Source organism: Coturnix japonica, chromosome 2 (genome assembly GCF_054131305.1).
Source record: "Coturnix japonica strain WE chromosome 2, WE-NBRP24, whole genome shotgun sequence".
NCBI lineage: Eukaryota > Metazoa > Chordata > Aves > Galliformes > Phasianidae > Coturnix > Coturnix japonica.
Genome location: NC_140664.1, coordinates 75,452,893 through 75,477,986, shown reverse-complemented (window position 1 = coordinate 75,477,986; position 25,094 = coordinate 75,452,893). Strand labels below are relative to the sequence as shown.

The 25,094-nt window shown below is 39.2% G+C and overlaps 1 long non-coding RNA gene across 1 annotated transcript in view; it reads left to right on the top strand.

Moving 5' to 3' along the window:
- Positions 1-25,094, top strand: part of LOC146761959 (uncharacterized) — a 115,013-nt gene that overhangs the window by 684 nt on the left and 89,235 nt on the right. The window lies entirely within an intron of this gene.

The following is a 25,094-nucleotide window of genomic DNA, read 5'->3' as shown; positions in this document are numbered from 1 at the left end:
ATTTTAGACAATCCACTTGACTTCCTAACTGGTTCATTTGAATCAGTGAGTGTCAGGCCTTCAGGAAATCATACAGCCAGTACTTCACTCAAGTAATTTCAGAAAGAACAGTACAAATTTTTATCCCATCCAATTCTAAATTCTTCTTCTAATTGCTGATGCTACTTCCCGACCTTGCTAAATGCCTCAAGAGCACATAGAGCTGCATTAAGCTCTTGAATAAAAAGATCAGTTATACTCTTTAACAAGTACAAGTAACTTATTTCATTTTATGAAATCTCATTCTGTCACGGCTTCAGAGCATAGAAAGAAACTGCAAAGGAAGGGACCCCTAAGCAGTAAGGGAAACATGTATACTATGAAGGATGAAGACTGTATACTTAACATGCAGTTAATTTAAAATATACACGGGCATCGGTTTTCTCCCTGGCTGCTGTCTAATGAGTGTGGAATTAAAATGCAATCATGATTTTTTTATTTTATTTATTATTATTTTTTTAAGTGCCTGGCTTACTTTTTCATTTTGTGCCCCACACTGATCACAGATCTCACACTTGGATACCTGCTATCTTCAAATAAAGCATTCCCTAAACCTTAAGTAAGGCATCAGAATCACTGTTTTGGAGCTCTGCCATTCATAAAATTATTTTCCCTGGATTTGGTTAAACTGTTGCTTTGACAGTCAGACTACAAGTATCTTCCTCCTAGATCTGTACTCTTAAATACTACAAGTTCATTCTATTTCATTTCCCATATCTGTAAGACAGTAGGGATAGTCTTGCCACGTAGCTGATTCCTTGTGGAGAAAAATATTTCTCCCAGGAGGAATTTTTTATCATCACAAACTTACATTTTAAATTTCTAGGTGGCTTCTTTTGCAATAGTCTTCATGCTCCTATGGGAATATTCTGTGGATTCCTTATTTTCTCATTACCATAGCTTCTGCCTGCATGCCTTCTTTTTACAATGAGATCTGGAAGAGTTTATGGACTTGAAAGGACCAGCTCTAGCTACCTGGCCTTTGTGGCATGGGATGGTACTTACTGACTTGCTAGAGGGACTGAACTGGGAGCAATGTGGCTGAGATGCTGCCATGGCAAAGACTCAGCTGCAGAAATGAGGCATAGGTCAGCCTGAACACGATGCTTGGGATGATGACTGGTTTCCTCTGGACTTCTTGTGAAGTGGATTTTTGTTACTGTGTCAAGCTGTAAATAAATGAGATTTTCCTCTTTGTGAACATCTAACTGTTCTATCTTTTGACTAGTTTATTTATTTAATGTTTGACTGTTGTTTGCTGATAGTGATTTAGGGTAGAGGACAAACTCCATAACTGTGCACAGGAGCAAAGCAGACAGGCTTGTGTGAATGGCAAGCTAAATGAAATTCCCCGGTACTTTTCAGCGTACCAACTCTGTACCCATCCTAAGTGTATTTATAGGAAAATACGTCGTGATGATCCATGCAGGAGGCTCCTCCAGCAGGTGGAGCTGTACGTTTTACTTTATCTGCACGATTGAAAAGGAAAACGTCGACGTCAACAAATTGTCTTAGGCAAACGCCGAATTGATTCGGAGCTTGTTTTTGGAGCCCCAAACACGGGTGTAAATACAGATCATGCCTTTGCAAAACAATAAGGTGTCTGTGGGGTCCTGCTGAAGAAATTGTCTCTAGAAGAATGGTTAAAGGAAGCAATGTTAGAAATAGGCTTGAAAGAAGAAATGGAGGAGTTATGAAATAGAAGTAGTAAATGACTGGAACAAAAAAATACACTAAACATTTAATTTAAATATATGCATATCAGTACAGTTGCCTGAGGAATTCCCTAGTAAATCAGGAACTGCAGATAACTTTATACCACTCTTTAGAGAGAGATTTGGCCATACATTCTTCTATGGCAGTGGGGAAAGCTTGTCCATCTTCTCTGTCCAATTTTTGTTTGTATTCCTCTTCTCCAGAGGACTTGCGCTTTTTCCTTCCCAGTTCTCTGTCATAAGCAGATCAACTAGTTATCTGTTATTCCTTTCTTATGTACATGTAACCGTCCCAACCATCTGTCTGCTGTTCAGAAATAGCTTCAAGAGGTATTTCCCAATCCCCCTCTTTTCTGGTTTGTATGGAAACTTCATTATTAGCAGCTAAAGTTCCTTTCAGTGCAGAAGTTATTCTTATCAATTTCAGTTGTCATTCTCCTCTCAAACTGATTTTTTTCCCATCTCTCCCCTCACACTAAAACGCCTGTTTAGAGCACGGAACCCACAACCCCAAACACAACAGAGCAAATCCAATGACAAAATGACTTTCTTCATAGCTGTGTAAAGAAAACGGACAACAGAATATCTTATGAAGGAAGTTTATAGTGCCATTAAGGCAATTCCCTGGGCTGGGTGAATCAGTGCAGCTCTGCGAAAGTTAGTGGAGATTCACTGTCCATGTAATTCTGAATGAAGCCTGTTCCCTGTAGCAGTGCATGTTACAGGCTGATATAATTTTTTGCTTTTATCATAATATCATTTTCTACTTGATAAACAAATAATGTGATTTCTAAAGAGCTAATTGATATTACTGTGTTAGAGACACAGTTGCATTAAGAATACTATAATTGCGTCAAGAAATATTCCAGTTTATACACTTACAACAAGAACTTCTGAGTGACTGTTTTTATAGGATGTACATTTCAAGATTATGTATTTTCTGATCAAATTAAACTTTTTGTAAAATACACTTCTTCTTTTTTTTTTTCTTTCTTACAGATTCCGTACTTTTATGTTTTTGTTTTCTTGTTCCTCTTCCCTTTTTTCTTGATGTATTTTTGATTTAATACTGAGGATGCTTCAGATAGGCAATGAGATGAAGGCTGCTCATACTGTTGCTCTTCCATCACTCAGACTCTTTAAAATATAGAAGGACTGTGACATAAGAGCAAATCAGAAACTCTGCTATTGACTCTAAAGAGCTGACTGTAAAATTGCATGTATGACATAACTTAGAACTTCAGTAAAGATGGAGAATTCATGCGTAGAAATACATTTATGTTCTGAAAGTGAGCTGTCAGGATACATCTTTCACACATGTTTTCAGACTCTTCCAGATTAAGACCTCTGCCTCTGCTTCTTAATCGGGACTTCTCTTGTTAAGATACAAGGCATTCCCTGACCTAACCTTATTCATTCGCAGATAGCTCTTGAAGCAGCTTGCACTATTCTGCAGAGGGAGTAATCTACTACAGTCACTTGCTGTAGTGTCTAAGTGTCAAGTGAGGAGGGAAACATCTTTTGTTCAATTTTGTATTGATATCCACAGTGACTGCTGTAGGGAAATACAGCCCATTGTAGACTACCCGTCCATACTGAGCTTCAGGCCTGTGGGGCACAACAATGCTTTATAATGGAGCTTACCAGCAGGCTCCACAGTTTGATTAAAATGTTACTGTTTCTCTCCGTGTTATAACACAAACTGGGGAATTCTACCTTGGTCATAGTGCCAGAAGCCTTTGCAAATTTTGTTTGACAACTGGCCTGCAGGACCCGTTCAGCCAGAATAATTGGAAATGCCAACTTCTGTGTAACTTTGGAGTGTTTCCTAACTTAAGTGTGTGGGGTTGGGCAAAATGCAGAATTTGAAGTTGTGCTCTGTGTGTTCTCTAACACAGTTTATTGGCAGCAAAGAGGTGCAGAGCCTTTTTTTTTTTTTTTCCTTCTTTTTATTTATTTTTTTAATCAAAAGGAGAAGAAGGGACTTTGGTTTTTACTTGTATGAAATGAACAATGTTAACTAGACACACAGCCAGAATTTCAATGTACTAAAACAATGCAGTGTATACCCAGCTCTCTTCATGGCTTCAGTGACTATGATGAGACCATAGGACTGAAATCTACTGCCTTAATATCTCCACATGTAGGATGAACTTGCATGAAACTGTACTTTCAACAACGCAGTAGAATTAAAGTAATTAAATATTCATTTCCTTATTGTTGGAATGTTTCTTGCATTTATGTGTTTGGGAGATGGGAAAAAGGTCTCTTTTTTTTCAAAGAAAAATGTAAGACAAGAGGATCGGATGTCAGCTGGTCTATGACTAATTCCTAGTATAGTGTTTCCCACCCAATAGAAATCTACATCACTTATGTCATCCTTGCTGATAGTCACAGAAAAGAGGAAAAAGATTTGGCACAGGGAATGTACTGTATTCCTATCCTTGTAAGAAGAGAAGAAGAGGCTATTTCTCAAAGAAAGGAAAGGGCAAGATTCTGAGTGACTGAGTATTGAGAGGTCCTGATGATATGTGAATATGTGTTGTCTTGAAGGAAGAAGAAAGAGGATGAAGAGCAAAATAAGCAAACCTAAGTTTATGTTAAGTCGTGTGTTCTAGAAAATGCCTCACTCTGAAATAAAGCTGGTTTTAAGAATGACAGTAGAATAGTCTTGGATTTTCATGTGTGTTGATGGTAAACCCATTGCAGATTATCACAAACTTACATATTTTTCCTTATATTTTATTTTAGGTAGGTCCTCTAACTAAAGTCCATTATAAAAGTCTTGAACTTGCTTTAGCATGGGGGTTGAAGTTGATGGTCTCTTGAGATCACTCCCAGCACCTGCAATTCTGTGATTCTGTGTGTGTGATTTATCTGTTGCGCCACCTAACATAAAGGATGGGATGATGAACAGATATTAAAATAAAAATCACTTATATTGCAAACTCAGAAGCCATTTAGGGTTCATGTGGGCAAACAATCATCTTCCAGGTCCCTCAAACTATTAATAGGGTATGCCTGTCACAAGTGAACCCTACAGAGAGGCGTGGTAACTCCCTGCAAAATATAAACATGGCACTGCCATATTGTGTTTGGTCTGGAACACAGCGTATTGCAGTCTGAGGTGGCTGTCCTTCAGTAGAAGGTATCGTGGAAGCACAACATAGTGCAGTCTGAGGTGATTATCATTCAGAAGGAAGTATCATGACAATAATCTAGTAGTGTCCCCCTAGCTTGCAGGGCAGCTTGAAGTTGAGACACAGTTTGGATGACCAAATTGAGTACTCATGCTGCTGAACAGCATCAGGCAACACAACTTCCTTACAGTTGATGAATAAAGTAAAATAAATTATCATTGGTGGGGCCCCTGAAGAGCAGTCATGCCAACTAACTGTCACAGAGATCTGTTTTGAGATAACAGAGTGATACTTATCTCTGACATTTTTAGCCCATCACTTGTTTCAGGCAGAACTACTTTCTGTAGTTTTCATTTGTTCCCTTTAAGATGGCAAGCTGTGGTCAGTGCGGGTCTCTTTTCCCTGGTCAGACACACTGCACTTGCATTATTTTGTACCTGCTGATACAGTCCAAATGACTGCCAGAACATGGCCTGATTCTTTCCACGTGGGGGACACACAGATGACTTGTGCTAACTCCACTCCTGATGTGGTAACTTTGACATTGCTGCTGTGTTACCTCCATTCAACATTTTGGCGTGATCTATTTGAGTTTAGTCTTTCAATGGGCAAGATTATGAAAGCTGATTTTCTTTTTTGTTCTTGTTTGAAGGCAGGTAGAATTTATTCTACCAAACAACCAACAGATGCTAAACAAGTGTATTGTCTAGGGTGCTATCTCAGAGGGAAACGTTGCCTCTTTGTGGAGTGCAATCATTGCTTTTCATGCAGCTCTTCGTCATGTCGTTTGGCAGCTTTTTGGTGTTGCTGTGGCCTCAAAAGGGTTAACAGCAAGTCAGCGGTGCTGCTGTAATCCTCCAGGACTACCAGCATGCTGCACTGTTGTTGTGTCAGACCAGGGGGTTCAGGAGGAAGCTGCACTAGCTCTGGCAGCTGCCTCAGTCACGTCTGTCATTTTGGGTTTCTGTTTTCAACAACATGGCTGACGTAGCAGGTAAAGCAAAAGCCCACCGTAGTCTGTACAGAACCATGTTCTTCCACTCCCTACCACGTCCAGAAAATGCCCTGCCTCCTCAGAGAATGAATGCTGTGTGTCAGGAACACAACCTAGATGGGGAGAAAGCAAAAGTGTGCATTTGACAAACAACCCTTGTCCTTGTCTGCAGTGGTGGAAACAATGCAGGTAAACCCAACTGCCCTCTGCCCTACTTCTCGTGTGCTGTCGGCAATTAATTCTCGAGCAGAGTAACCAGAGGGAGCACTTTTTCCACAACACTGCTATTTTCTACGATCTGCATTGGCTTCGTCCTTACATTGACATTGCAACCATCTGGTATGAGCAATTTGAAATGAAGTGGGGCAAATCCACCCTGTAGCTTCTAAAGAAGTGCTCTTAGTCAACCATGCTAGTTTTCCCTTTTATTTTTAGAAAGACTGCTTTAAATTGAGGAGAGCAGAAGTGATTGGGAAATATCAGAGCTGGACTTAACTTCAACTCTGTTTGCAGTTGTGTAATGTAATTTCAAGTTCTTTTTTTCTTGAACATATGTCATTGGAATATCTGACACATTTAGCTACGTAAAATCCAGGCAGGATAAAAATAAAATAAAAAATATATTTTTTAAAAAGGTTGTTGTTATCTTCTGGGCAGAGAATTGAGGCATAGAAAGGGTGAAAACAAAGTCCCAGAAAAAGTCTGTGGATAGATTATTACCCTAATCGCTGGATTAGCCTCCTCTGCCTGTCTCCCCCAAGATACTAACAGTCATGATTGGAAAGACTGCATTTTCTTGGTAACATGGGTGTTTTCCTTTGTAAATCTCTGTTGCACAGAATGTACTAAGCTTCGGGATAATCACTGAGCAAGGCAAGCAGGAGGCCAAGGGCAAAGCTGAGACAGTGACCTATATATTCTGGGATTCATCATACTCATCTAGTGATTCAGAGTGTTTGCAGGCATTTCAGAACAAGGAATCTGGTCGGAAGTATTCTGTTTCCATTCCTTCCTTTGGGAGGTTTAGTCAAGGGGATAGGAAACTTCTGCAACATCTTCCAGTTTTACTGGGAGACACAAAAATCAAAAAGATGGCTCTACTGGATGAGACTGGAAAGCAAACTTTCTGCCTACCATAGTGGTCAGTAATTGATGTTTAGGGAAACATAATAAAAAAAGGCATGTATGTTCTTCCTATTGTATACCTTTCCATCTTCTAGCAATAGGTGGTGAGAGATTTTTAGATTTGTGGTTTACATCCAAGCTGTCACATTTAACAGGGCTCAGGAGACCTTTTTTTCGTGAATTAGTCTCCTTTTTTTATCCATTTTCCCTTTTGACCTTCACAACATCCTGTGTCAATGTGTTCCACTGCTTCATTCTGCAGTATGTGGAAAAACACTTCCTTTTGTGATTTTTTAATCCTGGGGCTTGATAATTTTCACTGAAGGCCTCTTGATTCCTTCTTTTCTAAGAAACAGCAAGTAGTTGTTTTGCTTACCACAGATTCTTACAGTTACTTGGGTTGTGTTTTCTTCAAACTGAATGGCCTTAGACTCTATCTGAAGAAAGCCTTCCATTATTTTGATAATTTTTCTGTTCCTTTTCTAGTTCTGCTGTAATATTTATGAGTTGGAATGACCAGAAGTGCACTTAGTATTCAGGCTCTGAGTGCACCATGGATTCATGTATTAGCTTAAGCTGTTTTCTGTTTATTCTTTACTCCCTTTCTGGTAATTCTCAATTTTCTGTTTATTTTCTGACCAATGCTGGGGATTCATGTAACATTTTCTACAAAGCATTTAAAGAAATGGAAGAATGCTTCCTATGGTCTATATGATCTAAAGACAAAACATATTAATTTAAACACAGACATAAATTACTGGTATGCTTTATATGGCTTTAGCCCTATCATTGTTGCCTGAAGCAAGTTCTTTCTCCTTACTGTCCCAAGATTTGGAGGAATATCATAGAAATACTACATACCAAGAAAGCCACACATGGGGAATGCAAATGAAATGAATGTCTTCGTAGCCAAATAATCATTCGAAGGTCGGGAACATGAAGAAAATGTAGATTGGATGTGGAGCTGAAGAGTTGTTGGTTCCTAGTCTTGCTTGGAGGTAAAAAAAACTAGATGAATCACTGCATTTTACATGCTGAGATTGGGTAGGGATTGAATAGATAACAGGGCTGTGGTATTGGGAATGTAAATGTAGCTGTATTGATTGTTTATCTGACACTGATTGTGAACAAGAGTTGGGAAATTCTCCAGTGTCCCACAAAAAGCTTGGATACTTTACTGCTGCCAGGAAGCATAAGTTATTAATCATACCATCAAAATATGATTTCAATACCAGATAAGATTTTAGTGATTTAATTTATCAGTACTGATGGTATTTCTGAACTAAACTGGTGTCCCTGTCCAACTGCAATTTAGAAGTGAGGCTTTCTTTCAGCCATTCTCCATGCCAGCAGCATTGCGGTACACATGGGTTTGGATTTGTGGCTGTGCAGACAATTGACTGCTATCACAAAGTCATGAAGCAGGTCTTCCTTGGCTGTTGTGTAGGTCTTATCATTACCTCTCTTGTAGTCTCCTTAATAGTTGTTGGAGGCATGTGGCAAAGTGCTGCAGGATACCCATGACACCATACATGAGGTTTTGAAGCAGCAAGCAGAGAGTAGACCATGCTTTTCCTTCACCAGAAGATACAGTGGCTCATCAGCCAGGCAAGGGTAGTGGAAGCAGAAAGACAACAGAAGTCACCTTTGTTTTCCTGTTCTGCCCTTCTGAGTCCTGTTTCAGGGGATGGAGGATCTGTGCCATAGGTTTCCTCCTGGGTATATCGTAGAATCATTTGAATTAGAAGGGACCTTTAAAGGTCATCTAGTCCAACTCCTCTGCAATGATCAGGATCACCTACAGCAAGATCAGGTTGTTCAGAGCCCTGTTCTGCTTGACCTTGAATGTCTTAAAGGATGAGGCTCCCACCACCTCTCTGGGCAACCTGTTCCATTACCTCACCACTCTTATTGTAAAACAACTTCTTTGTAACATCCAGTCTAAGTCTCTCATCTTTTAGTTTGAAGCCATTTCCCCTTCTCCTATCCTACTAAAGAGTCTGTTCCCTTTTTTCTTAGAGACACCCTTGAGATACTGAAAGGCCTCTCTCAGATCTCCCCAGAGCCTTTGTTTCCTCAGTCTGAGCAACCCCAGCTTGAACAGCCCCAACTCTTCTCACCTGTAAATAATTTGTCAGTGCCCTTTTACTTTCATTTCTTAGGAACATAGATGAGCATTTCCTGTGCTCAGCAGCAACCCCTGGCTATTTTACTAATGTGTCACTCAATACAGCTGCCTGAGCTTTCTTGCAAGGTGTGGCACTGTTGCCATTAGAACACCCAGACTCTTTATGTAGCTCCCCTGTAATTTGTGCATCAAACCTGCAATAAATCTACAACCCTTTTTACCATTAATAACTGTCTTGTGGAAAAAAAAAAGATATTAAATGAGAAGTCATTACTGCTCATCTGTATGTGTGTGGAGCTTTTCAGCTGGGATACGTGCTCAGACAATGAACGTTTGAAATGCAGTAGACAAGCATCCCTGGCCAGACAGCAATTTTAACACGAGGTCTAAATTCCACTCTTAGTTATTGTGGTGCTGAACCATCTCCATCTCGTGAACTGGGATGAGAGAGCAGAATCCAACCCTTAGAATAGTGTTTGATAGCCCTGTTTCTACCGTGATGATTCATGCAAGAGACAGGGCAGCAATCATTACGAAGGAAATGTTGAGGTGGTGTTTGTGAACTGACAGTTCCTGCTAGCTTGAAATGCTGTCAGCAGAAGGATTTCATTGACAGTACCTGCAGCTGAAGAGATCTAAGGGAGACTGGCTGGTAGGAGAGGTTTTGTCACATTTGAGAAGAATTTTATCATAAAGAAATGAACAATTTGTAACACCAGTAAAGGTACAAAAAGAACTACAGGCCCAGCAGCAGGAAGCTCACAGGCACTCTTCACAGCACCTGAGTCATCTATAGCCCCTTGGTCCCCTCAGCCAGACCTGCAGCTGCAGTAAAGCTGAAGACCTGACGTGAATTCACGCTGGTGTCTTGTTCAGGGAAGGATATTGATGTCATCAGACACTCTGGGCCACATCCATCTTTAGTGTGACAGTGCTGGACTTACATCACGAATAATTTTGGCACAAATATCTGCACTGGCTTTCACAGCAACAAAACTGACTTCTCTTCTGAAGCAGGAGTGGTAAAATGTCAAAGAAACTAAACAGCACATAAAACCCTTGATCCTGGTTAGGAGTTTTGCCATGCTCAGGGACAGGGTTTGGCTGGCTATCGTAATCATGGAGTGGTTATTATGTACTCCAGACATTGCATAACTGCCTGTTTAATTTACTGTGAATGTTACTGAAAGCTGAGGATTTAATTCGTTTGAACATTAGAGCATACAGCTCAGTTAACCTCTTCTTCATAAGTCACTGGATATTTATTTCCACAGAATATTATTTTCCTCTGTATATTTCCACTGTATGTTATTTCCACAGAGCTACAACATTATTATTTTTTCTGTTTTAAATAATAAGTTTGATCGTGCTTTTTCCTCAACTATTCTAAGATTTGTCTTTTTAGCATGCATCTGTTGTGAGTGTACACCGTCAACCAGTGTGAAATTGCTTGTCTACCATCACATCTTCAAAAATCTCTAGGAATCATGTTAATTCTTTACAATACAGTCAGGGCTGGTAAAAATCAATCATGACAAATTTTACTCCATATTCTTTTGATTATTATTTGGTTATCAGAGCTTCAAACAACAGTTAAAAAAAGATCTTTTATAATCCATCCTTCCTCCTTCCTTCCTTCCCTCCTTCCTTCCTTCCTTCCTTCCTTCCTTCCTTCCTTCCTTCCTTCCTTCCTTCCTTCCTTCCTTCCTTCCTTCCTTCCTTCCTTCCTTCCTTCCTTCCTTCCTTCCTTCCTTCCTTCCTTCCTTCCTTCCTTCCTTCCTTCCTTCCTTCCTTCCTTCCTTCCTTCCTTCCTTCCTTCCTTCCTTCCTTCCTTCCTTCCTTCCTTCCTTCCTTCCTTCCTTCCTTCCTTCCTTCCTTCCTTCCTTCCTTCCTTCCTTCCTTCCTTCCTTCCTTCCTTCCTTCCTTCCTTCCTTCCTTCCTTCCTTCCTTCCTTCCTTCCTTCCTTCCTTCCTTCCTTCCTTCCTTCCTTCCTTCCTTCCTTCCTTCCTTCCTTCCTTCCTTCCTTCCTTCCTTCCTTCCTTCCTTCCTTCCTTCCTTCCTTCCTTCCTTCCTTCCTTCCTTCCTTCCTTCCTTCCTTCCTTCCTTCCTTCCTTCCTTCCTTCCTTCCTTCCTTCCTTCCTTCCTTCCTTCCTTCCTTTTTAAAGTTACTTGGAAATTTTCCCTATATACTTTTAAAAAATTTACTCTGTCCCCATTCATCAACATTTCATTTTTCTACATGCTCTTCAGGGTCACTTTCTTTGCTTTTGAAGTTCACTCAGCTGAGTTCTGGCCACTGGATCAAGAAGTGCAAAGATGCATAGTTGCAGCGTAGATCATTTATTTTTCCAAGGGGTTTGTTTACTGTACCATTGCCTCTTTGCTCTTATATCACAATGGTACAGAATCTACGTCAAAGAACAGCACCAGAAGGTAAACTGTCTTTACTTTGAAAGTAGACAGATGGCTTGTAGTGCTGTCCCTACTGGGATCTGAAGGTCAAACAGGATTTCTTCTTACCTCTGCTGGCCTGTTCTGACTCTTCAGTTTCATTAAAAAATTATGTTCATTATTCAAAAGGAGGAATTTGGTTCAGTTAAGAAGGAATTAAGTTCTGTATCGAATGTGGAAGCTTAACTGTTACCAGCAGTAGGAACTTTCTTGCCATTAAAATCATAAATGGCTTCTGAATACGTGGAAGTGGTAAATCTGTTAGGAAAGCAAGTATTTACTTAGAATTTACTGAGAAATATCAAATCAATTTTAGTACCAAATAGGCCAAGAGAAGAACTTTGACTATTCCAAAGCACTGCCCAGGCTGTTTCTTCCAGAGCTCAAACAAACTGAAAAGAATTTCTAAGAAAAAGCAGAAGGAGAATTCTGGGTAATGATGGCTGAATAACTACACTCAGCATCCTGCTTTCCTTCAGAACCCCTATGTACAGAACAGGGTAGTGGATATTTACATTTCAATACTCAGCATGCTTCCTCTGCTTTTTCAGAGCTGTCTTGGTTGAGCCCTGCAGCTGCCCAAAGGGGGTTTAAGCTTTACTGGGGATGCAAGTATGGTTTAAAACAGAGGTGTTTGGTTTATTCCCTTGTCCCCAGGCTGTCAGGAATGTAACAGTATAACTCCTTTGCTAAGTAAGTAATCAAAGATGTCTTGACAAATAGTGTCTTGAAAGCCATGGCTCAATAACACTACTTGAAGTTACTTAATTTATTATAAAGAAATATGACTTCATGTGACAGATATAAGTTGATGCTTTAATAATATATACTACTAGATGCAAAACAGTGCAATATCTCTACTGTCATGCTCTTCATTCCATTGAAATACTTGTGTGAGAGCGATCTCTTGTTTGTTTATCAAGGTATTAGCAAACTAACTAACAATGGAGAAAGAATGTAGAAGACTAAGCAATATCATATTGACTGGTGGAGGTTAACAAACTTGCACAGAGAATATGATCATTTCTTAAAAATGCTGTAAATGATGAAAAAAAAATTCTTGTAACACCCCTCAAACAGTGAGACTGACTTGTATATTTTCTAAGTAGTCAGTGATGCAGTGTGTGTCCATATGCATTTGTCACTGATTGGACGGATTAATTCTGTGTTATAGAAGCACTCGTGTTACATGTTGACCTAGGCAGTGTATTCCCGAGGAATTTATGATCTGGGATGCCAAATTTAATACTGTAAAAAAAATGAAATGGCATTAAATGGCCAGATCAACATAGAGAAAAACATACAAATTCATGAATTCTATGCCATCTTGATTTAAATGAGTTCAACGTATATACTGTTTTAAGCATATTTTACTTTAAAAGGTAAAGCAAAATCTTCAGATATGCATCCATAAAGAATCACAAACCATTGCTCCCCTTAACAGCTCACATGTGTCAGAACCAGCCCAGAACTTCAAGGAGGTGTATAGGTTACATGGAGAATAACCTGAGAGTTGCACTATAAAGTTAGTTTTATGCACATGGATGAAAAATATATAAGATAAATACAGCTTTGATTGTTCTATAAATAGTTCTTTAATGAAGGGCTGGTTTAGTTTGATAAGCAAGGAACCCTTCTTTGTTATTACTTTGTATAGGCAATATTAAAGAAGATGAATCTCTCCTGCATCCAGTAGTCATAGTGTCCTACATGAAAGACAGATAACTGTGAGAATTAATCTGGGTCTGAAGATTTCTGAAGACACCATGGTTTAGTTTAGGAATGGGAAGGGAAGCCAGACTGAAAAATAGAAAATCCCCTGTTGAATGTTGCTCAGGGGGAACAGGCATACAGGATGTTGGGACTACGTTCCAGACATTTTAAGCAAAGGGAGAGATTCTCATTTACTTACCCGGTCATTTGATTAGGATTTTAAAAGATTTTAAGAATGGAAGGGGAGAGAAGCATTTCATTATATTCATTCCCTTATCAGTTACAGAAGTTTCTTAAACTTCTGTGCATCAGTCACACATTGTTTTAAATGGCTGTAGGGATCTAAGATTTGTCTTTCTCAATGCCTATCTGTTTGATCTATTAACATTTCAAGGAAGTTTATTATTTCACATAATCACAATACAAAGCTCAGCAAGACTTTTATGCTTCCCAGTGCACTGCAGCATAGCTCACGTACCGCTATTCTATTTTGAACATAATGCTCAATAAGTAAGAAGGGAAACAGTGTCTAAGGGATCCCAAGCAAGGCAATGAGAAGTCAGTGAGTGCTACATTCCTCAGATTAGAAGTGGTTAACATTTAGTGTTGGGATGGACAATTATTTCAGTGAAATAATGTGTGTTGAAATAAAATCCTGTATAGATATTTGAAAGACAAGAGGTCTTCTTTCTGAATAAGTTTTCAGATACTAATAGCAAAGTTTACATTTTTAAAATTTATATATATTTATTTACATTTAATTTTGCTAGTAGTTGAGAGCAGTCCTGTGGAAAAAGACATGGGGGTCCTGGTGGACGAGAAACTGGACATGAGCCAGCAGTGTCTGCTTGCAGCCTGGAAGACCAACATTAGTCTGGGCTGCATTAAAAAGGGGGTGGCCAGAAAGGACAGAGAGGTGATTGTCCCCCTCTACTCAGCTCTTGTGAGACCCCATGTGCAGTACTGTGTCCAGGCCTGGGGCACCCAGTACAGAAAAGACTCAGAACTATTGGGATTGGTCTGAAGGAGGGCCATTAAGATGATCAGAGGGCTGGAGCACCTCTCCACCGAGGAAAGGTTGAGGGAACTGGGCTTGTTTAGCTTGAAGAAGAGAAGTCTCCAGGGAGACCTCGTCGTGGCTTCCAGGATTTGAAGGGAGCATATAAAAAGGAGGGGGGTCAGCTGTTTATGAGGGTGGATAGTGATAGGACAAGGGGGGGTAGTTTCAAACTGAGACAGGGGAGGTTTAGCTTGGATATTAGGAGGAAGTTTTTTGCTCAGAGGGTGGTGATGCACTGCAATAGGCTGCCTAGGCAGGTTGTGGATGCCCCATCCCTGGAGGCATTCAAGGCCAGGCTGGATGTGGCTCTGGTCAGCCTGGTCTGGTGGTTGGTGAAACTGCACATAGCAGAGGGGTTGAAACTAGGTGATCGTTGTGGTCAGTTTAAACCTAGGCCATACTATGATCCTATGATTCTATGTATAAAAGAAACCACAGATCTCCATGCCTAATCATTATTTTTAATACTTTCATTAACTTAGTAGTTTTTGCAGTGCAATTTGAGACAGCACTGTACACTATATGATTAATGATTTATTTTAAATTGCTTTTAAACTTGCTTCTGAAACTCCGGACAGTGAAAAGTGTTCTCCTAATTTTAGTCATCTTTTAGGTGGAGCCTTCCTGCTGCTATCCTTTTCAATGGGAGATGAAATTTCTTTAGTCCTGTTTCCTGTATCAACTTTTTCTATTAACATGCAAGTACTCAGTGCCTGTAAAGCCAAGTTGTTCTTTTAGGATGAGAATTATTTGTGGAGAGGCTGTAGCAGAAGCTCCACACTTCTTACTGCAGCTGACGCCTTCTCTGAAGCAATCTCTTCATTTTGAGTTTCACAAAATTTGCAACAATCCTTTTCCTAGAACTGTATGTACGTGTATATATGTTTGAACTGAAAGTTAAATGACATATATGGCTGATGAAATTTGGGGGATTCTTTTCTGCAAATATGTGGGTCATTATTTTAACTTCAGCAAAGTTACTCTGCTTTGAATCAATGTACAGAAGAGTAGAAATGCCCAATGCATGGCTGGCTGGAGCTGTTCTGCCATCTAAACTAGGTGTTTTGCTGTTTTGTTTGTGTGTGTGTGTTTGTTTGTTTTTATCCTAAATAAAACTTAAAGGATGGCAACTATAAAGAAACAGATCAGTACTGTAATAACAGCGCTTACTTTCCAGAGCTGGTAACTGTTTTTATTTCTGATTGAGATCATTTAGCTCTTCTGAAAACTGATCATTATTTTCAGCCATCTATTCACACAAGACTGATTTGCAGACTTATGATATTAAGTATCTGGAATTTCTATTGATTTTGTGTCTGAAAATCACATGTATTATATTTAGCTGCTAACTGAAGCTGAGCCATTAGCTTAAAGACCTCTAGTTAGAAATTCAGATTTTGACTCTAAAATACAACTGTAGTAAAAAAAGGATAAAGTGGGGTACCTTGGGTAATTTCAGTACATGCCTAAATATTTAATTTTGAACACTTTTGGTCACTTTCCTGAAGTATTTTAAACAGATACACACATCAGGTTATACAAAATACAACAACAAATATCAGGAATACTTTCCAAGGCAGAAAACTTGTTGTGAAAGTTTGAAAGCATCAATATACTGGAGCAAAATTTGGAGGAGAATGGACTTATATAATAAAGATGCTGCTCTAGAAGCTTATTTATATAGCATTAATGTCCCAAGATGTTCTTCTTTGCCACAATTTACATGCAGAATTTCAAATATATCTGTAAGTGTTCCTTAAATATTGAAATGTGAAGGCAAACATTCTCAGGAACAAACATGTTGAACAAACTATGTTGTCTTGAGTATCAGCTTTTAAAAATAATCAAATAGTTTACTTTAAAAGACCAACCTGCATGTCTTTCAGATGGTTTATTTGCTGAACAGTGAATGTGTATTTTAAGTCTCCTTTAATTTGAACCGTGTGCTTCAGAAATATAAAGCTGTTAAGTGGAAAGACTTATCCAGCATTCAGGCTGAAGTAATTCAATTGATACATGCAAAAATTAGCGTCTCCCATGTCAGCATATACAGTGATCACAATACAGTAGCTGTATGTTTTATGTAGTAGAATTAACCACAGTAGTGAGGGAGACATTTAACCTGAGGGAGAGAAAGAAAATAGCTGGTGACATGACCTGATCCTGCAGTCAGATACTTACGCTTGACTGCATAAGCAGTTGTTCCTGCTCACTTAAGTGGAGCTCTATAATGACATATGAAGAAGCCTTTATCAGGATACTGGAGTTTGTCTCTCTTCTTCAGATAGTTACCTATTTCTCATTTCTGTCTTTACATGTATTAATCTTTAAATCAATCCTCTGCAGTAAAAAGATGCTATTATCCTTGTAGTCAGGCAGTACCTTATAGCTGAAAAACTAAGAAACAGGAAGGCTTAGGAAGGGAAGAAGGAGAGTTCATTTTACATCTAAAAATTTGCTGTAAGTTGATCATCTGAGCCTGCACCACACTTCACATAGCTTAGGCACACATTTCAGTTTGTGTCAGGCAGCATGAACATTGTGGATGGGATGGTCTCTCTTCCTTGACATTGAAGAAGAGCCTAACTGACTTTTGTAGGCTAGATACTGAAATTTTTAAGAGATTTTACATAGTTGAGCAGAATCCTTCTGAAGTGACTGCTCTAAGTTTGCAGAGAAAATTCTGTGGTGTGGAGTCTTGTCTCACGTTCTTCCCCTTGGAAGCTCTGCTCTGCCTTAAGGACGGCCACCTTAAGTGATGCTCCTGTCACTGACATTTAGCATTTCCTGAAACTGTCTGTGGTTGCAACTATGCAAATTTAATTGAGGATTTAATAATAGTCTAACTATTTGTGTGGGGGAGAAGGACATATAGATTTGGTTTTCCTCCTTAAAGCTAGATATTCTTACAAAGAAAATGATTTATCCGGAGATTCAGCTTGAAGAACTAGCTGGTCTGGTGTTTTCAGCTTTCCAGAAAGTTCAAAAGCTTAATAGCTATTCAGCTACTGACTGTTGTATGTCTGGTTTACATATGGGCTAAAGGAATCGATTTTTTCAAAAGAACTAGGTATTAGTCCTGCCCTACATGTGCTGAAAGAGTGCCATGAAACTTCAAAGAGGGAAATATTAATTCATTGTCAGCAAGGACTTTCAGATGTTCCTAGCTTCTGATTTTTTGCATGTAAGCTTGGTACCAGCACAATGATGACTTTAAGATGTTGTGAGGTTTGCGAAAGACCATTTAGTGTGTTTGCTTTTTCAATATAGATAAAGTGATTTGGCCTGTAATATATGAAGAAATGTATCCCACTGTAGTGTATTCTCTTCCTTTGTAGAAATAAACTAAACTGATGTAAATAACAGTATCTTATACCACCTAGCTAGATATAGCTCACTTCATTATATGTCTTTTGCAAACCAAATATCCAGGTTTAGCAAACAGTCAATCCACTGTAGTTTTCCGTGCTGCCTTTGCAACAAGAGATTTTTACGCTATCATGTATCTGATTTGAAACCAAGTATTATTTTTAAAACAAAAAAAAAAAAAAAAAAGAGAACTGCCTTTGTTAAGTGCAGTATGCCTGATCTAAAACCCACTGCAGTTACTGTGGGTATTTCCCTTAATTTTCCTGGGCTTTGCATAAGGTTGTAGGTTCTGTAAGTTTCAAGAAACACTCTATTCAGAAGCGTTGAGTAAAATATCTCACAAGTACTCATATTTTTTACTGCAGCTTCCTTTTTTTGACGCTTGGAGCAATCTCATAGATACTCTCTACAAAAATAGATCACCACCAGGCAGAAATTAAGAATAAGAAGTTTCACTTCAAGAAGTGAGTGTTTTTAGAAAGCTGTGAACACCTTAAGGTAATGTCAGAACGTGGAAACTATCTTGCAATCTGAACTACCGTGGTCACTAAAGTTACCTGCTATAATTAACTGAGCAAAGTGAGTTGAAATGCTTATTCATTTGAACACTTCACATAAACTGATGTATGCATCAATTTAAATAGACAAAATAACTTTGCATTCTGTTTTCATGCTGATCTCAATATTACAAAACTGCTGCACTGCAGTGTGCTTTATATTCTATTTTGCATCTGCAAAGTCATATCCTTTATTAAAGACTAATTACTTGCCAATTCGATTTGAAGAACATACAAGAACAAATGGGCATCTGGGAAGAAATTATATAAATTGACTTAGAGTTACCAAATAAATCTCCAAAATAATAGAGAATAATTTGTATATTAAAATTATCTGTCGCATGAGATCATGCACATCTTAATTGACTGTGGAAAAACATATCCTAAAAAACTAATGAACAGCATGTATGTACCATGTGCTCTCATATCTTAATTCCAGTGTCTGTCCATGTATGCCTGTCAATGTATGTGTAAGCTTTCTGTAATAGCAATCATGAAGCATCACCGAGCGAGGCATTTGGGCTCTATATCATCGTTCAGACTCAGTGAAAATTCTTAACACCATAATGTGGTCATTGTTAGTTTAAGTAGGTTTCTCTCAGATGTATTCCAAAGAGAACAGCTGAAACACTGAAGTGGTATGACCCAAACACAAAAAATATCATGGTGGCAAAGCAAAAAGCAGCAGCAGAGGAAGCAGCAGTTAACATTTTGCTAACCCAGTTGCTCAGCCTAGTGAAGTCTGAATGGCAGAGTTTCCCTGTAATAGCACCCATGTGTGATGTACATTAGTATTGCTGAGTGGTTTAGCCAGTGTGCTATTTCAGAGAAAGCTAGCAAGGATCTCTCTTAGCAACCAAGGGTGCAGTTTCACATTACACCTAATACAGTGTGACTGCAGGCTGCTAAGAATATGAGCAGTCCCCATCCATTACCCGCAGCTGTAACTTCCCACACTCTTCCTTCCTCTTAGTCTAATGATTGTGTGGCCATAGGGCAAAATGGTTCAGTTTCTCATCTGAGTGAAAACAAATCTTTATCTGCCTTTCTTTTTTTAAAATTTCTTTTCTTTTTTTTTTCTTCCCTCCCCTCCCCCTGCCCCGCCGTGGTGGATGGATATTTGTCAGATCAGGAAGCCAGTTCCATTTGCAGCTGTGTGACTACAGGATCCAGGGGTGGGAACCTGCAGCTGGGCCAGGAAGATTGTTTGAAGTGGTCCCAGATGACATGCCAGATCTACCAGTTCATGGAGGAATCAAGTTCAAACCCAGCCTGCAGCTATACCACAATCAGGAGCTGTCATTAGATGACATCAGATAAAGCTGTATTGTACTCAAGTTTAAGGTCAATATTGTACTCTTCAGCACATTTCTACATCAGGCTACTACATGCTTGTAGAGCTACATGCCCATTTGTTTCCAGAGAATGTTCTCACATGAGAAGGCTTGTTATCGTGTTTTTTATCCCCAAAAGGGACTGAAACACAGGCTTTCTGCCTTTTTCAATCAGGGTTCCAGAAAGATTGTTTGCTTGGCTACTCTGATTCATCTGTGATTGGTGAGTCACAGTGGCTTTGAGAAGTGGTTATTTTTCACATGATCCAATTTTCCTGCTTTTTAAAATGCAAAATAATTGAGATAATTGAAAAGACCTTAATCCTTTCAAATAAGACTAGCTGATGAATCAACTGGATTTAAGATCTCATGAGATGCTTCTGTTTCTATATGAAGTTTGAAATATGTCCAGAGCATGATAGTTTTCTTCTTAGTACTGTATGAAATTCTTAATGAAGACAACTTAATTCTAAGAAAGGATAGAAGATTTGTCCAAATTCAGAACACTTCAAGGAAAATGGCAAAACAGAAACAGAACTATGCAGGCAAAGGATCAAATTGGGTATCTAGTAGGAAGAAGGGAATATTCCCTTTTTTATAACTGGAAGAATGTAGGAGAGTAGAAATTTACAGAGGAAGTCTGTGGGAAAGGCAGGAATGGAATCCAGGCATTCTGAATGATAGCCCAGAGGTTCATCTTTCCATTTCACTTGGAGGGTGGGGGGTGGGGGTGGGGGTGAGAGGACAGGAAATAATCTTCAGTTTTAACATTCTGCAATTTCAAATTATTTCTCATTCCATACAAGCCAAGAGCTTCTGCTTTTATTTATTTTTTTTATTTATTTTGAAAAAAAGCCAGTAAAATCTCAAAATCTTTCTTCTGGCCTAGTGAATATTTAGTTAATTGCATGAAGTGAAACAGTTTCAGCAGGAAAGCCTGATCTCTGATTGCCTCTTTCTGCTTCTTTGCTCATAAAAGTTTTGCTTTCAGGGCCTCTTGTGGTCTATCTCTACTGACCACCTCCGAGGCTGCATTGAGAAATGTGGCTGTGGTGTCATGATCATATGGCACAGACTGCTACACAATACACGTGACTAGTATTGTCCTGATGTAGATCAGAGATAGCATGAGCTTGGGGCTTTCATATTTCACATCCCAAGCCAGAATTTCCTATCACTTGACTATATGCTCCTCTAAGGTAAATGAATCTTTGCCTCTCCTTTCGGTTGGAGATGTCATCCTTGGCAAAACTAAGAGCAACCTCAGCTGCCCCAGTGGGGACTGTGAAAGTGATTTCAGAGGAAAGTTTTGGGTGTACTCTTTCAAAATGAGAAACTTAAGTTAGAAGATGCCCAATGAGCACTGATAGTAAACATCTCTTTTCTTTTAATAGAAGAATACTGATACTGTGTGCAGGTCATGCAGAGACAGAGAGCTGTGTAATTGATCAGAGTAAGGAGCTGTGCAGAATCCACATTCTGCCTAAGATATGCAGAGAGCAAAATACTGCACCCTATTCCTGTTGTGTGCCCTTCAAGCAGAGAGTTGCCATTTAAGTGTTCCTTCTCTTCAGAGGAATCATAGTTGTTTAGGGGTGTGAAATAGCTGTGAACAAGAAAGCTATGCGATTCAAATTGTTCTGTGCAGAAATCAAATTAAGCTTGTCACTGCCTCTGCATGTTGTCCTTCTACAGTTGCTGTTTGTGCCGTCCCACAACAAGACACCCAAAGTTGTGCATTTTTACACTTCTTCAGTGGCTGAATCCTGCCACCAACTTCAGCTGAAGTAATTTTGAATTCATGAGTGCATTTCAGATGTTAGGGGACCACCAAGTGTTGTGGAAGTGGAGCACTGCTCAGGTGGGAGCTTTACAGAGGAGATGGGATGATTTGCAGATGTCATTGCTCCCTGCCTTCTGTTCAGGGGACTACGCTGAAAAAGCTATTGTATATGTCCTCCTACCCTTTCACCCCTGGCCAAGAAAATACCCAGAGATCTTCACACAGCATTGCACACTGTGCATGTGCTATCAGACATAGTTGCTGCAGGGTGAAAGAAAACAGAAAATAACAAAAGCAAGCCCCATTACTGGAAAAGACTTTGATGAGTTAACACCATTCACGTATCAAAAAAGCAGAATTCTAACTTCTTCCACAGAAGCAAGGATTTGCGTGGTTAAGTCTGATGGAAGTATTTAATGAGCAAGGTCACTGGCCTAAAACAGCAAGAAGGGTGGAAAATCTTGCAGTGAGGAACAAAGCTGTAAAATAAATCAAGATTTGATGAAGAATAAAACCAGCAGTGAATTGTGGAGAAAAATAAGGAAAGAAAAGTAAGAGTGAGGAGAAGTTCAGAGGAGTTGTAAAGAAGGGAATTCCCTTAAGCTTTAGGCAAAAAATTAACATCTTCAACTGAAAACAAATTCAACAATTACTGTAGATGGTGCCCAGAAAGCTCTCTGTGCCCTGCCAACAAATTCCTTATATGAAGATGGTGCTCTTCAAAATGGATAACATTCTGAAGACGACTGTAGACTCTTTGGGGAGGAGGAGGTGAAGCAGCTGTTTTTCAGTATCCATCACTGGCTACTTTAACAGAAAAGGAAGAAGTCAACAGCGTTGAGGCCTGCTTTAGAACAGTAAATACAAAGTACAGGCTTTTCCTTTCAAATAACTTTTTATGTATCAAGGACGCATCATAAAAACGAAGAGATTAAATCCCTGAAGAAGTGATTGCGGTTCAAGAACAGTCTGGAAATACAACCTGAGTCCTATTAAAAACTGGAACTACACCGCTGTGTTGTCAGATAGCAAACTCCTATCGCCAACACAAAGATGAAATTAAAGGACGGGGGTAAGACAGCAAATACATCAAAATGTGAGTATTCAAGAGGATTTGATTAACAGTTAAAAATAATACAAAGGAAAGAGTAAGCAATGGAAGATGGAACATCACTGAAAATAGTAGAAGTGAATTTAATCTCCTGCTTTGGGGTTTCAAAAGGGTGACAAAGAGAAGTGATTCTACAGTCAGAAAATGCTGATGAGGAAATAAGTTCTGGCTGATTGTGACTTCTGTTGGCAATTTTAGGGCTGTAATATATACTAGGAAATGCTTTGGGACCAAAAAAACCCACAAAAAACAAAACAGATCACAGTACATTGAACCCTAGAAGTAAGCTAGATTTTGAATGTCTTCTGTAAATAGTGCAATTAGTTTTAAAATAAAATCCTTATTACTGTATATTCAACAATTTATAACTATTTGTAATGTCTGCGCTGAGAGAATACTTTGAAAATGGGGAAGAGTGAAATAATACTGGTTGAATGGGAGAACCAAGGAAAATTACATTCAAAAGTTTTCTAAAGGCTCTGTCATCCAGAGGATTTCACAAACTGAGTGTTATACCTACTATTGTTCCAGTACAAGAAAAATCTGTGTGAAAAGCATGAGAACTGAGCCATTTCCTTTGATGAGTGGGAGAAGGGTGTGGCTATTTTATTGGGTTAATATATTCTGCTCGTCTTTAAAAGGTACTTGCTAGATGAAAGAGTCAGATGCTTCTGATCAAAAGTTACCCCAGGTAAAAATGAACAAAAATTGCTATCTTAAATGTTTCCTCTTTCCTTTTTCATGTTCTTGTATAACTTTTTGTATTTCTTGTAGCCTTCAAGAAAGAGGAAATCATCTTCCATGGGGAGATTTTAATTAAGTCCTAGATTCAGCTGATGGAAAAGCAGGACAGCTAAGTACTGTCCAGAGCAGGATACTCAGGAAGGTTACAAATTTGTTAGAAAGGCTGGATTTCAGTAGCACTTGAAGAGTCATGATTCGTGTTTTCAGATACTACAGTTACTATTTCATGCCACAGAGTACATACTCTATAATGGGCATGCTATATGGCTTCAGTGTCTGGCTATATCAGCTTACTTCTACATCCATAGCAGCAATCAAATGATCTAAACACTCCCTAATGGATCTGATCTGGGGAACAGTCTGCATTCGGCTGCTTGATATGCATGGAGATTGGAGGGAGTTCCGTGTGTGACCAATTAATCGAACAGGAACTAGAGAGCAAGTTTTAGAAATATTTAGGAAACAATGGTAAAAGCCATATAAAAAATGGAATGTATGCTGGCAAGGCCTAACGAAGAAGTAAGAGGCATCCTTGTCAGTAAAGCTTCCTCCAGAATCCAAGATGAACTACATTTAACAGAAAGCCTGTTTTGGGGAGCTGAGTTTTAAGGAAAGGAGTAGATACACCTTTAAAAGTCTAAGATGTGTAAGGTAGCGGTTCACAGTGATTTAAAGGCTGTTTTACAAAGGTTTAAAGAGTTTTCACTCCTGTAGTAATAGGCATTTAATGTGATCAAGCCAGGAGGACAAGATGCTTCCCCTGGGAAGGATGTGGGGAGAATTACAACATGTAGAGGGAAGGAAAAGTACCACAACTATTAGTTGTATTGAACTGTAAGTAGCAAAATGAAAATTTGCTCTAAGATATTGGCAGATTGAGAAATGAGCAGACTACAAGTGACTATACATTACCAAGTACTTCTAGTCAAGTCTGTTAAGGTTGCTATAGGTAGATGGACAGAGAACAGCAAAAGGAATGTCTGAAATGACTGTATAGCATTGCAAATCAACACTTCTCTGCACACCCAAAAGAACTGTTGTTCAAATAGAAGGGAATATAGGAAAGTATGTTATTAAAATTGCTTGGGATTTCCATTTTATGGAAGAACTCTGTAACCTTGGAATAATGAATCGATCTTACCACAGATTGATTTAGTTTAACAAGAATTATGTAAAACAACCTGTACCAAAATATGCATTCTTGTTATTGTACTTTCTGTGTTAGATCAGGTTTTGCACTGAAAGTCAGTGAATAAAAAAGTGGTGATGAAAAAGTGAGGTTATATGCAGAATCTGTAGTGTTGACTTTTAAACTGGAGGTACTCAAATTGATGACAATAGTAAACAACCATCGAATATATTCTCCTACTTCAGTATGGCAGTATCCACAATACTAACCTTGTGCCCTGTTACACACAACCTGGCACAGCCTTGGCGTCCTGGTGGATGAGAAGCTGGACATGAGCAGCAGTGCGCTTGCAGCCCAGAAGGCCAACTGTGTGCTGGGCTGCATTAAAAGAGGAGTGGCCATGAGGGAGAGGGAGGTGATTTTCCCACTCTACTCAGCTCTTGTGAGGCCCCATGTATAGTACTGTGTCCAGGCCTGGGGCCCCCAGTACAGGAATGATGTTTACCCCTTGGTGTGGGTCCAGAGGAGGGCCACTAAGATTATCAGAGGGTTGGAACACCTCTCCTATGAGAAAAGGTTGAGGGAACTGGGCTTTGTTTAGCTTGGAGAAGACTTCTTGGAGACCTCATTCTGACCTTCCAGTACTTGAAGGGAGCATATAAACAGGAGGGGGAACAGCTGTTTACAACGGTGGATAGCGAT